We start from the raw sequence: 12367 nt of genomic DNA, 5'->3' as shown, positions 1-12367 counted from the left end.
GGTCCATAGTGTAGGATTTACTGGCATCTAGCGGTGTGGTTCCAGTTTGCAACCAACGTCTCACCCTCCCCTATGCGGCCTACTAAACATGAAAGGCCCTCTCTAAAGCCAGTGTTTGGTTTGTCTGTTCTGTGCTAGATGAAGAAGAAGACTGGCTTTCTCTTTAGATACAGAGGGCTTATTCAAAGAAATTCTGAGACTCGGGCAATTATACACCAACGAAAAAATCTTAAGGAATATTATCTTTCATTTTTGCCAGTATTATTTTCATGTCTTCCCCAAAATCCCCCGAAATGTTACACAGTGGACCTTTAAGGTACTTTCATGCTTGTTTTTTCAAACTGTACTCTTATACTAAAATATGTTTTTGAGCCATTAATCTATTTTTTACTTACGTTTGACATCTATACCATTGTTACAACCAGTCTGCTCTAAATGCAGGGACTGAGTGTCGGGGGAGATGGCGCCGCGTGAGGAACACCTTTACTACAGATGTCAAGTTGCCAGCTGCCTGCAGAGCGCACCAGCTGTCTCTTGACTATGATGCGTGATGACAGAGCAGGACCCAGAACAAGAGGCAGCTTCCAGTGACCATCCCTAGCCACATCTGGCCGCACATTTTATTCCAAACAGTGAGAGCTCATCTTTTATAAACTCCTCCCGTCCAGAAACCTTCATAAGCACATTGAAATAAGCTGCACATACTGTAGTTCAGGGCTGTCCAAAGTTGGCCTGCTGTAAGGTTCAATTTGGCCCACCAGATGTTTCTGCCATAATGAAAAGGTAAATCTTAAATGGAAAAATACATATATAATGTGATGCTCTTTACATTTGTAGGATCCCTTTTTTCATAATCTGAGCATTTTCCTTAACTTTTCCAGGAACTTATTACAATGACTCCGACACCACTGTAAAGTCAACGTGGCTGATCAGAGGAGTGAATCAATCATGTAGTTAAAAGAAATACTGTTCAGTCTGACTGATTTCTTATATCTATTGGCCAATATCTGAAGTTTGGGATTAATATTACTGCTGCATTAATTTGTATGTCATTTTACTGCTGTAGATGTTTAAGGTGGAGCTCATTTGAACTCCTTTATACTGTTGGCTAGTTTAATCTACAGCAGTGCATCATATTCAGATCATCATGTTTGTAGCGTCACTGACCTGTGAGAACCATGTTTGTGTAAAAAGTCAGAGAAAACAGCCTGTTTTCAGCTTTGTGATGATACTTTTATCTGTTCAAAAACCCAAGAGGGGTTTTAAAGCGTTTATTAAAGGTGCAATATATAAGAATTGTCCAGCTGTCGAATTCATGCTCAGAACAAACAGGCAGCAGCATATCACCATGATAACCGCTAACTACTGCTAACTGTAGCTGTCGTTAGCTAGTAGGCTTGATTAGCCATGTATCTGATGGTCTAGACTGGGAGATTGCAGCACCAGGGGAGCGTCGGTGTTTACACCACCAGCACAGGAATGTTGGACCGGTACGAGCTGTTGCTAGCTGGTTAGCATGCTAACTTCATTAGATATCTCTGCAACACAATACATAGATGTTATAACATAAGAAAATAGTTCTCAAAGACAATTCTTACATATTGCACCTTGAAGCTTAAGAAGTGAAGTGAAGAAATACATCATAATTCATTTTATCAGAAATGTTCCAAATCAACAAATCTGGAGAACAGTGGTTTCCACTGGACAGGAAGGGGAGGGGAAAATGTCATCTGAAAAGTAACTAGTAACTTAAGCTGTCAGACAAATGTAGTGGAGTAAACAGTTTAACATTTGCCCCTTGTCTTAGGAGTGCACCTAAGACGCGCTCTTGCATGCGTGCATGCACCCACGGTCACCAGTTAATTCACAAAGACCAGCATTAAGGTGGACCATTTTCTTGCATGCAGGGCTGTAGCCAGGATTTTATAATTACTGAGGTCATGTAGGCCAAATAGAAGCAGCAGCATTACATATGAATTAGCAGCACATTGACTCAGTTAAAGACAAAAAATGCATGAAAAAGTCATAATCATGAGTTAGAAAGTCAAAATTATGACTTTCGTATCTCAATTTCAACTTGTTTATCTCAGAATTATGACTTTTTATGTCATATTTATGATTTTTCCCCCATAATTTAAACTGTTTTTTATAGGCTTATCTCATATCTCATAAATATGACTTTTTATGTCATAATCTCTCTCTCTGCCGGTTATGGCTTTATCTCCCACATTTTGTCTTACCATGGGAATATTTATTCATCAACTTAGTATCCTTGTCTCTAACTGGTGGAATCACAGTGAACCTGGGGTAAAGCCTGACAGTAGGTGATAACAGACAGTGTGACTGCAGCAGGTAGGCTGATGGTTCATTCAGAGCTGCTGCTGTGCTGTGTAACTGTTGTCATAATGTTTGTCCTACTGTGAATATTTCTGCCACTGAACATGTCAGAGCAGAAACTCAGAGCCTGGACATGTCACGTTTTAAATGAATATATGTTCCTAGTTTGTTGGCTCAGGTCCTGAACACAGCTGCTGCCTCTGTTCCTGTGCTGTAACTCTCAGTTAGTTGTAGTGTCGGTGACGTTCAGCCCTTCGGCCCTTGCACACACTGAATGACAGGACGATACTGTACGTGTGCAGCTCGCTACATGTATGTCACATAATGTAACGAGCTGCGCATGAAGAGCTGTTCAGCCTTGTTAATGACAAGATGCCTTTATTCAAAACACACCTTAAAACTAAATACTTTCAGCAACTCATCACTTTAACATTTTTCATCTGGATTATGCAAACTGTGAACATTTTATTTCCTCACTTGGATGAAAAAAAGTGGCAGCACTTCACCTATCTACCCTAACCCTATAAGATTAAAGAGATGGAAGACAACACCATGAGCTCTGATATCTGCAGCCCCGATCCCCAAACAGTCCAACTTCCAGTCCTACCTGGACACGCTCCTTGTCCTCCTCTCTCGGCTCGTCCAGCTCTACGCGGCTGACTGTCTTTCTCTCCTGGCCTCTATCAGCATGTTCAAAAGGCCATGAGCGGGTTTGTTGCTATCAGTTACTGCTCTAATCCTCCTGATCATTGTGCTGTGGATAAACCCGCTATGAAAGCAGCCTGCAGGCCAGACTGATGGGCCTCCATTGGAGCTTGGCATCCTGGACCGTCGCTCGGTCCTGCATGAGTTCACAGCAGTGTTGGCTGACAATGGAGGGTTTTGCTCTGTTGCTCTCTGTAGAAGAAAGGGATACAGCGCCCACATAGTTCTATATCTGGGCACAAACCACCGTGTTGTTTTTTAACTTACAAAATGCTTTTTAGGCCAAAGCTGAGCTGGAAACCAGACAGGACTGAAGGTACAATTTGTAAGATCTGGAGATAATTTCAGTGTAAAACGTTCAAAAAATGATCTAACCCTGTCAACAGCTTGTAAAAAAGTAACAGTTCTGGCGTTATGTTCAAGATGCCTATGTAGCTATTGCATTGCAGAGATATCTACTGCTAAGCAGCCAGGGACGGCCCATCCCTTCTTGTAATACCAGGACTGTGGCAAGAAGCCATAGTGAGTCACTGCGGCACTCACGTCCTCTCCTCTGCTGCAGGAGAGGACATAGAAGTCGAGCTGTGCCTTGAAAATGAGAGTTGTGACACCCTCTGATCTCACCCCACCCAGTCACCCGTTCACTTAGCAATATAGCTAATAGTTCCAAACAGTGCTGGTGACTGAAAAATGGGGACAGTTTGCCGATAATTGCTATTTATTTGCAGAATTTATGTATAATTTCACATTATTAATCATCTGATGTGAATGATAACAACTTAAGCTTGTTATTAATGGTGTTTCCTCCCTAAATAACAGTTATTAGCATGTAAAAACTATTCAAGATATAGCTCTATTTGGGTGCAAAAGTTTTTAATGAAGAAAACACATCTGAGAACTGAATAATTGACATATTACTTAACAAAACTCACAGAAATCAGCCATCCACACAGCCAGCCATCTAACACGAAAGGGCTGCGTTAAATTTTTATGTTAGGTGAAAGAGTTCAATTTATTCCTCTAACAACACCTAATGTTATCTTGATTAAATATCCCTTGTTGTGTAAACCTCTGTGTAAGTTTGGTTAATTTGGATTTGTTAATTGATTGAGCTGCTCAGGGTAGTTGTTTGAACGTGAAAATCTATTTAAGGTTGATTAGAAGGGTGTGGTTATTTGAATTGAATTCATTAAGTTATTGAACTTACCCAGCATTTCTTTGAACTTAAACATCTATTTCAACATAAGTAATGTGGCATGTTGTGTTAACTTTGTCTTTGTACATTTGATTTAAATTTGTACACTGATTCAACTCCAATTCCAGTTGTTTACACTTCAAAATCTATTTCAGATTGGCTATTTGACCCAGTCATTCAAAATCATGCTTTAAATATGTGCACCAATAAATGTTAAAGTGGTTGGAAGTTAACTAGTCGTTGTCATACTTGTCTTTCGAAACAAGCTTGCTACCGCCATTTACTATCAGTTACTGTAACACTTATTTGGTGAAATCAGTTTATATGTGGTGGACCCTGCTACCTTTCTAGCTTCAAACAGTGTTCTGGGACAGTGTAAACATGCGCTGTGCCCCCCTGTAAAATTCCAGATGAAATTTCATGAATGAGTCTATTTTTCATCACAGACAGTTTATGATGACAGAATAATATCCGTACCCCTGCGCTATATGTGGCTAAGGTCAACAATGACGCAAGATAGGCTGCAGCACCTGACGGTTTTGGCTGTTGAGAGGGATCAGCTTAACCATGTCAGTCACAGTCAAGTCATCGACCAGAAAAGCAGACGGTACAGCTTGATGGTACGGAAGTAAACATGTATCCAGTCTAGTGGCCCAGTTGTATGCATGTATGTATGTGGGTATGCATGCATGCATGTGTGTGTGTGTGTGTGTGTGTGTGTGTGTGTGTGTGTGTGTGTGTATGTGGGTATGCATGCATGCATGCTTTATGCATGTGTGTTTGTATGTATGTATGTGTTTATGCATATGGAAGCAATTAGGAGCATCAGTCCCTGTATTTTTCTCTTTGTGTGTGTGTGTGTTGTTTTAAGGCTAACCCAGTCTGGGTCTGGGTGGGGGCCTGTGCCCCTGTAAAGCTGCAGGCCTAGCAACGCCCCTGGTTCAAGTATTTGTGTTTTCATGATAAGTCAAAGCAAACAGCAGGCATCATGTGAGAGATGTGCTCACTGAGTACATGTTTTGTGCATGAATGCAGATGTGATCACTCGTGCTGGTTGTAGAATGTTATAGGTTATTATCAGTGGTGGAAAGTAACTAAGTATGCTACATTTACACAAGTTCTGTACTAAAGCACAATTTAGAAGTACTTTACTTGAGTATTTTCTTTTTTATGCTACTTTATACGTACACTGCTACTCCACTACATTATTTGACAGCTTTAGTTACTAGTTACTTTAAAAATTAAGATTTTACACAATGGATGAGGTAACAAGCTTTTAAAATTTACCACACACTGTGCACCAAAGTGTTTTTTCCCTCAAAACTTTTCACCACTGGCTATAATGTGGCTTAAGTGCTATTATTGGCCGTGTTTCACCATCAGCAGCTTTTTTTAAATTAATATACTGTAATGCTCAGTGGTCATATACTCCTTTTCAGATGCACTTTTGAAATATTTTGTTCCCACGCCTGCAGATCCTCAGCCACCTGCAGACACCTCCACCCCAGCAGCTTCCAGCGACGCAGCATCAACGTCTACTGTCCCCTCCATGTCAGCACAGCCCAGTGATATAGCAACCTCTCCACTTCACAAGAGCCTGGTGATACAGCATCAGACACCTACATTAAGGCTGCACCAACAGACCCTGCCAACTCGACATCTGTTTTAACTAATAATGTAAGAACAGAGAATGTTGTCACTGATTTCTTTCATACTATATTTTTTTCCATTACCATATGTATATTGTATTTATATTATGTTTTATGCCATTGTTACTTCACTGTTTTTATTTTGTGCATGTTTTATTTCTAAAATAAAGAAAATCGACATAAACCAGCTTAAATCTTGCCTGGGCACCAAATTGATCAGGGCCGGCTGTCACAGTCAGTCATTTTCTGTGGTGGATTTGTGCTGTGGTGTTTTTTGTTTCTTTGCCTGTTGTGCTTTCAGAGGTGCACTGAGAGGCTGGGCGGGGTTTCTCCTCACCGGAGCTGCTGACACACACACCTGCAGCAGATTGGCAATCAGCGCCTGCTGATAAGCTCTGGTCTCCACTCTACCTGCTGCCAGGCCAGATGACTTTGTCAGTACTGCCTGATACATTGCCCCCTGCTTGTGCTAAACTCTTTGATTGTGTTCTTGTGTTTTTCCCTGTGGATTCAACCAAGAGATCTAACTTCTTTTTTGTTCTTTTGCCTTCAGTGTTCCACCTTGTTTCATGTACCTGTGGCTTTGTTTCTAGTTACCCAGCCTTCAGCACCTCTGCAGTCAACAGCCTTGCCCTGAGTCCCCCTGAGCTCCACTCTTCACGCTAACCACCAGCACCACCGTGAGCTAACTTACCTCCTCCTCCTCCTCTCCACCAGATACTCCAGCCAGAGCCTCTCATTACTCATACCTGCATACTCCCTGTGAAGCATCAATAAAATTCCTTACTACTCAGCTCCCTGCCTTGTTGTGCGCTCCTACTATGCCTACGCATTGTAACAGAATCATCTGGCCAACAATCGACCCAGTGGATCCAGAATCCTTCCACCTGGCACTCAACACATAGGGCATCCTCGTTGGCAAGCATGAACACATGCTCTGGGAGGTATTGGCGTCTCTCCAAGCTTTATGCTCCAACGTCACTCAGCTTGGCCACCAACTCAACCAGCTTACCTCCCAACCACCTGCACCCCCCTCTGCTACACCATCTACTGTGAGTAATCTACCTGTTGTGAACTCTGCCCGACCTCCTTCTCCCCTGGCCAAGGAGCAGTACTCAGGAGATTTAGGTACTTGTGGTCATTTTTTGTTACAGTGTTAACATGTGTTTGATTTACAACCTTCCAACTACGCTACTGATAAGTCAAGGATAGCTTATACAATGGACTTGTTGAGAGGAAAGGCAGCATAGTGGGGAACAGCTTTATGGGAGGGGGGGTTCAGCAGTTCTTGATTCACATGCCACTTTTGTTAATGAGATGCTGAGGGTGTTTGATCATCCTGTACAGGGGTCAGAGGCAGCTAGTAGATTGTTTTCCTTACGCCAGGGCTCCCAGTCGGCAGCAGCTTGACTTCCATGTCCTAGCAGCTGAGAGTGGGTGGAACGAGCCAGCACTCATTAGTTTTTTGAAGAGGGGGTTATCTGACAGCCTACAGGACGAGTTAGCCTCTAGAGAGGAGCCAGCTTCCTTAGAAGAACTAATTACCCTGGTCATACAATTGGACAACCGTCTTAAGCTTAGTTTATGCTTCTGCGTCAGGTCGACGGCGTACCTACGCCGTAGCTACGCCGTCGACGCAGACCCCTACGCCGAACATCTGCGTCACTTGACGCGCACCTCCCAAAAATCCTAACTACGCGTCGAAACGGCGCAGACAGCAGGGACATGCGACGCGGACCTCGAGGGCTGTGATTGGTCCGCGTTACATCATTTCCGGGTCGCAGCTTTTCCGGTTCGTCCTCACACGTCTTCTCCTTCGTTTGGTATTTAACATTTGCACTAGAAGCATTTGTTCTTCAATATCGATCAGCTCCAGCTCCAAAAGTATCCTCTCTCGCTCAGTCGCCATTGTTCAATGTACTGTTTACCAGAGACCAGGCGTGTTCACTCTCTGGCGTAACCGGAAAGTAAACACTCCAGGTACGAATTCATGCGGTTTCGTTACTCAGCGCCCCCTAGCGTTGTGGCGGTGAATTACCACGCGATGCATAGACACTGCCGCACTACTATAAATGAAAAATCACGGCGATCATGTTCGCCGACGCCTAGGCGCACAATCGCCGCGCAAGCATAATCCCCGCTTTAGAGAGAGACGGAGGTAGAGAGCTTCCACCAGTCGTAGACCAGCTAGGTCCACCCCTAGTCAGATCCCCCACTCTTTGCCAGCACCTCAGACTCCTCCACATCACTCCTGGATCCCCAGAGCTCCCCCTGCTGTCCTGGAGGAACCTATGCAGGTGGGAAGAACTTGTCTGACCCCTGAGGAGTGTCAACACTGGCTGGTAAATAGACTATGCATCTACTGTGGCAAGCCCGGACACTTCCTCGCCTCCCACCCGGCAATGCGAAAAGGGTCCAGCTTGCCAGTGAGACAGGGTGCACTGGTGAGCCAGACTTCCTCCACTTCCAGCTCTCATGTACGCATAAATCTTCCGCATCCCTCCAATGGTCACGTGAATCTCTTCCCATTCATGTTTTTGTGGATTCCAGCACTGACGACAACTTTATTGACTCTGCCCTGGTTGAACAAGCACTAATTCCCATTGAAGCCCTCGACACCATAACTCATCACACATTGCCCATAAATTTAACCATCTCCAGAAATCATTATGAGCTCCTCTAGCTGTTCGTCATCTGCTCACCCACTTCACCAGTGGTACTGGGTCTCCACTGGTTCAAACAACACAACCCTCAGGGTGAAGAATAAATCCCCCCTTCCTCTGATTGATCTCTCCTTCGAGCCACTGTCATGTGAGGATCTTCACAAAATGTTTAGATCCAGGCAGTGGAGGAGTGGCCCACGCCTACTTCACGTAAGCAGCTGCAATGTTTCCTGGGGTTCACCAACTTCTACTGAAGGTTCATCCGTGACCACAGCCAAGTTGCGGCTCCTCTCACCCAACTAACCTCAACCACCTCACCATTCAACTGGTCTCCCAGAGCCAACTCAGCCTTCCAGAGGTTGAAAGAATTATTCACCAACGCCCCCGTTCTTCAGCATCCCGAACCGGCTCGTCAGTTCGTGGTGGAGGTGGACACCTCGGATTCAGGTGTGGGGGCCATACTCTCCCAGCGTCATTCAACTACACACAAACTCCATCCCTGTGCTTTTTTTGGCTCGAAGCCTCTCACCAGCAGAGAGGAATTACGATGTCGGAAACCGGGAACTCTTGGCAGTGGTACTGGCTCTTCAGGAGTGGAGACTGGAGGGCACCCAGGAGCCATTCCTCATCTTGACTGACCATAAAAACCTGTGTTACCTGCGCTCTGCCGGAAGGCTCAACTCCCACCAGGCTCGCTGGTCCTTATTCCTGAGTCACTTTAACTACACTCTCTCTTACCGATGAGGCTCCCATAATGGTAAATCAGATGCTTTCTCTCGACTCTCCCCCCCGACTCACTCCCAGTTAACCACGAGCCCATCGGGCCGAATCCCCAAGTTGTCAGAGCTGCAACTTGGGAGATCGAGACCATCATTCTGGAGGCTTAACGTGTTCACCCTGACCCTGGCACGGGTCCACCTAACCACCTGTTCATGTCGGACGGTCTCAGGTGCTACATTGGGGCCATTCATCCAAACTTACCTGTCACCCTGGAGTCAAGAGGATGCTTCAGTTTCTTCGCCAACATTTCTGGTGGCCTAGCCTGTCCAAGGATGTGAGTGAGTTGTGGCGGACTGTTCTGTGTGTGCCCGGAGTAAGGCATCTCATTATCGTCCCGCTGGCCTTCTCAGACCCCTGCCTGTTCCCAGTCGTCCCTGGTCTCATACTGCAGTGGAATTTGTTACAGGCCTCCCGCTTTCTGATGGAAACACGACTATTCTCACCAAAGTGGAACACTTCTCCAAGTTAGTCCACTTCATTCCCTTGGTCAAGCTCCCATCCACCTCCAAGACCACCGACCTTCTCACTCTCCATGTTTTCCGGCTCCTCGCCTTCCCTCCGACATCATCTCAGATCGTGGACCCCAGTTCACATCTCAGGTTTGGCAGGCTTTTTGTAAGGTGCTTAGCATATCGTCCAGTGTCACTTCTGGTTACCAACCTCAATCAAATGGACAGACAGAAAGAGCCAACCGAGACCGCACTCCGCTGCATCACAGCCCATCATCCCACTTCCTGTTCCTCTTTTCTCCCTTGGGTGGATTATTCTCATAACTCCCTCACCAGCTCCGCTATAGGAATGACCCTATTCATGGCCGCCTACAGCTTTCAACCACATCTTCTCTCCGGCCAGGAGGGTGAAGTCATAGTCCGCTCTGTCCAAGCTCATGTCACCCGCTGTAAGGAGATTTGGAAGGCTACCCGTGATGCCCTCACCCATTCCTCCCAGCGAAGTCAGCATTTGGCGGACCGCTTCCAGCCCCCCAATACCAACCAGGACAAAGGGTTTGGCTTTCCTCCTGTGACCTTCCTCTGCAGGTGGAGTCATGCAAGCTGGCTCTGCGCTTTGTTGGTCCTTTTTGAGGTGGACAGGATCATCAACCCTACTGCTGTCCATCTCAAGCTGCCTGCATCCCTACTGGTACATCCCACGTTTCATGTCTCACAACTTAAGCCAGTTTCCACCAGTGACCTCAGTCCTCCGGCCAAACCCCCACCTCCCACCTGGATCACTGACAACTACCCTGCTTTCACAGTCAGCAGAATTTTGTCAGCGGGGCCAAGATTTCCAGTTCTTGGTGGATTGGGCGAGTTGCGGTCCCAAGGAGCGCTCCTAGATTTCCCGGGCCCTCATCCTGGATCGTCCTACTACGCCTATGCATTGTAACACTGGCTCTGGTTCTGTGGATAGTTTTATATTGTATATGTTGCAAACTTGATAATGTATAATGGCGCCTGTAACCTCATGCGTCATATTTTATAATCTATTTATAATGCAAGGGCACTACACTGCTGAGGGTGCAATTGTGTGACCTTGTGAAGACCAAGAATAACATGGTGCATACTGGCAGGGGGTGTGTCTAAAGTAATGTCAACATTTCATATCAACAAGCTCAAGAGGCAACCATCTACATTATTAAAGGGTAACTCCACCAATTTTACACATTAAAGAGCGTTTACAGGTCTTAGGGAGTACTACTGCATACTGTATATGAAAAAAGTAGTACAAAGCCTGATGTCCCTCGTGTTGCATTGTGGGTAATGTAGGCGCCAGGTTTTAAAAAGGAAGAACAATGTGTGGAATAATAAAGGTGACATATCTGGTCCTGGTGCCACAATGCAACTTAGCCACTGAGTGACATGACTGGATGTCACTTAGCTTACATGCAGCTTCCTCTGGAGTCACAAAAGGCTTTATAGTGTTTATCCACATATGCAGTAATACTCCCCAAGACCATTCAAACACATTTATGTATAAAATTGGTGGAGCAACCCTTTCATGTAGACATCACACAGCTCCTCCATTTATTGTTGTCAAATAGCTGCAGCTCAGTTTGTCAAGGTCTTTTAGGACCAGAGCATCTACCATCTGCATTTCACCTTACAGTGTTTGTGTGTCTGCTCTGTATGCATACACATGTGTGTATGTGATTGACAGTTGGCCTGACATCTATTATTGAATGATGTAATTAACTACTGCAGGAAAGAATTGTAGAAGACATGACATCTTATAAAATATAAATTACACATACTTGTGACAAAAATAGGCTGCTGGTGGTGATGTTTATGGTAAAGTGAGAAGGGTCATGTTGGTTACAAAATAATGGTGATGGCTGTGATTGCAGACCTACCTGTCCCCTCCTATAATATCAGCCACTTCTAGTAATTAGCATTGCTAATTTTCTGCATTGTGCATGTTCATCCATGGTTGTACTCTTTTAACAATTTGCTCTCCACCAATTTCTGGATTATTGCATTATTCATTGTGCCAGAAGCCAAACCACAGCAGAATGTTAGATTTAGATTTTGGCTATTGTTCTGTGCACTTTTGAACTGTCCTCGGGACAAGACCTGACTAAGATGGTGCAGTCATTCTCCCTTATAATTTCCCAATACGTTTCCTGTGCTTTTAAAGGTGGAAAAATAGCTGTGTTTGCAACCAATATTTCTTTGGGGGCTTAAATCATTTTTATACTTATAGTAGTAAGTAATAATGTTTATGGGTTAATATCTGTTTATGTTTTATGTTTATGTTAATGTTTATAATAATGGGATCAATAAAGTATTTTTGATTCTGATTTCTGATTATACATTGTTTGTAAATTAGTTGTGAAAAGCTCATTAGAAACATCAGTGACACATGAGTCACAGAGAATACATTCTCATAATGTTGTTTGTTGTTTTGAAGATGTGTATTTAATAAGGCAGGTAACATATTATTGTCTAATGAGTATTTTGTTCCATTCTAAACCCACACATTTAAAGTATTCTAACTACTACCTTATATTCTCAGAGTAGTAACATATTGTTTTATATTTT

This window comes from Pagrus major, chromosome 21, assembly GCF_040436345.1.
Source record: "Pagrus major chromosome 21, Pma_NU_1.0".
In the NCBI taxonomy this organism is placed as follows: Eukaryota; Metazoa; Chordata; class Actinopteri; order Spariformes; family Sparidae; genus Pagrus; species Pagrus major.
Note: the sequence above shows the minus strand (reverse complement) of the source record.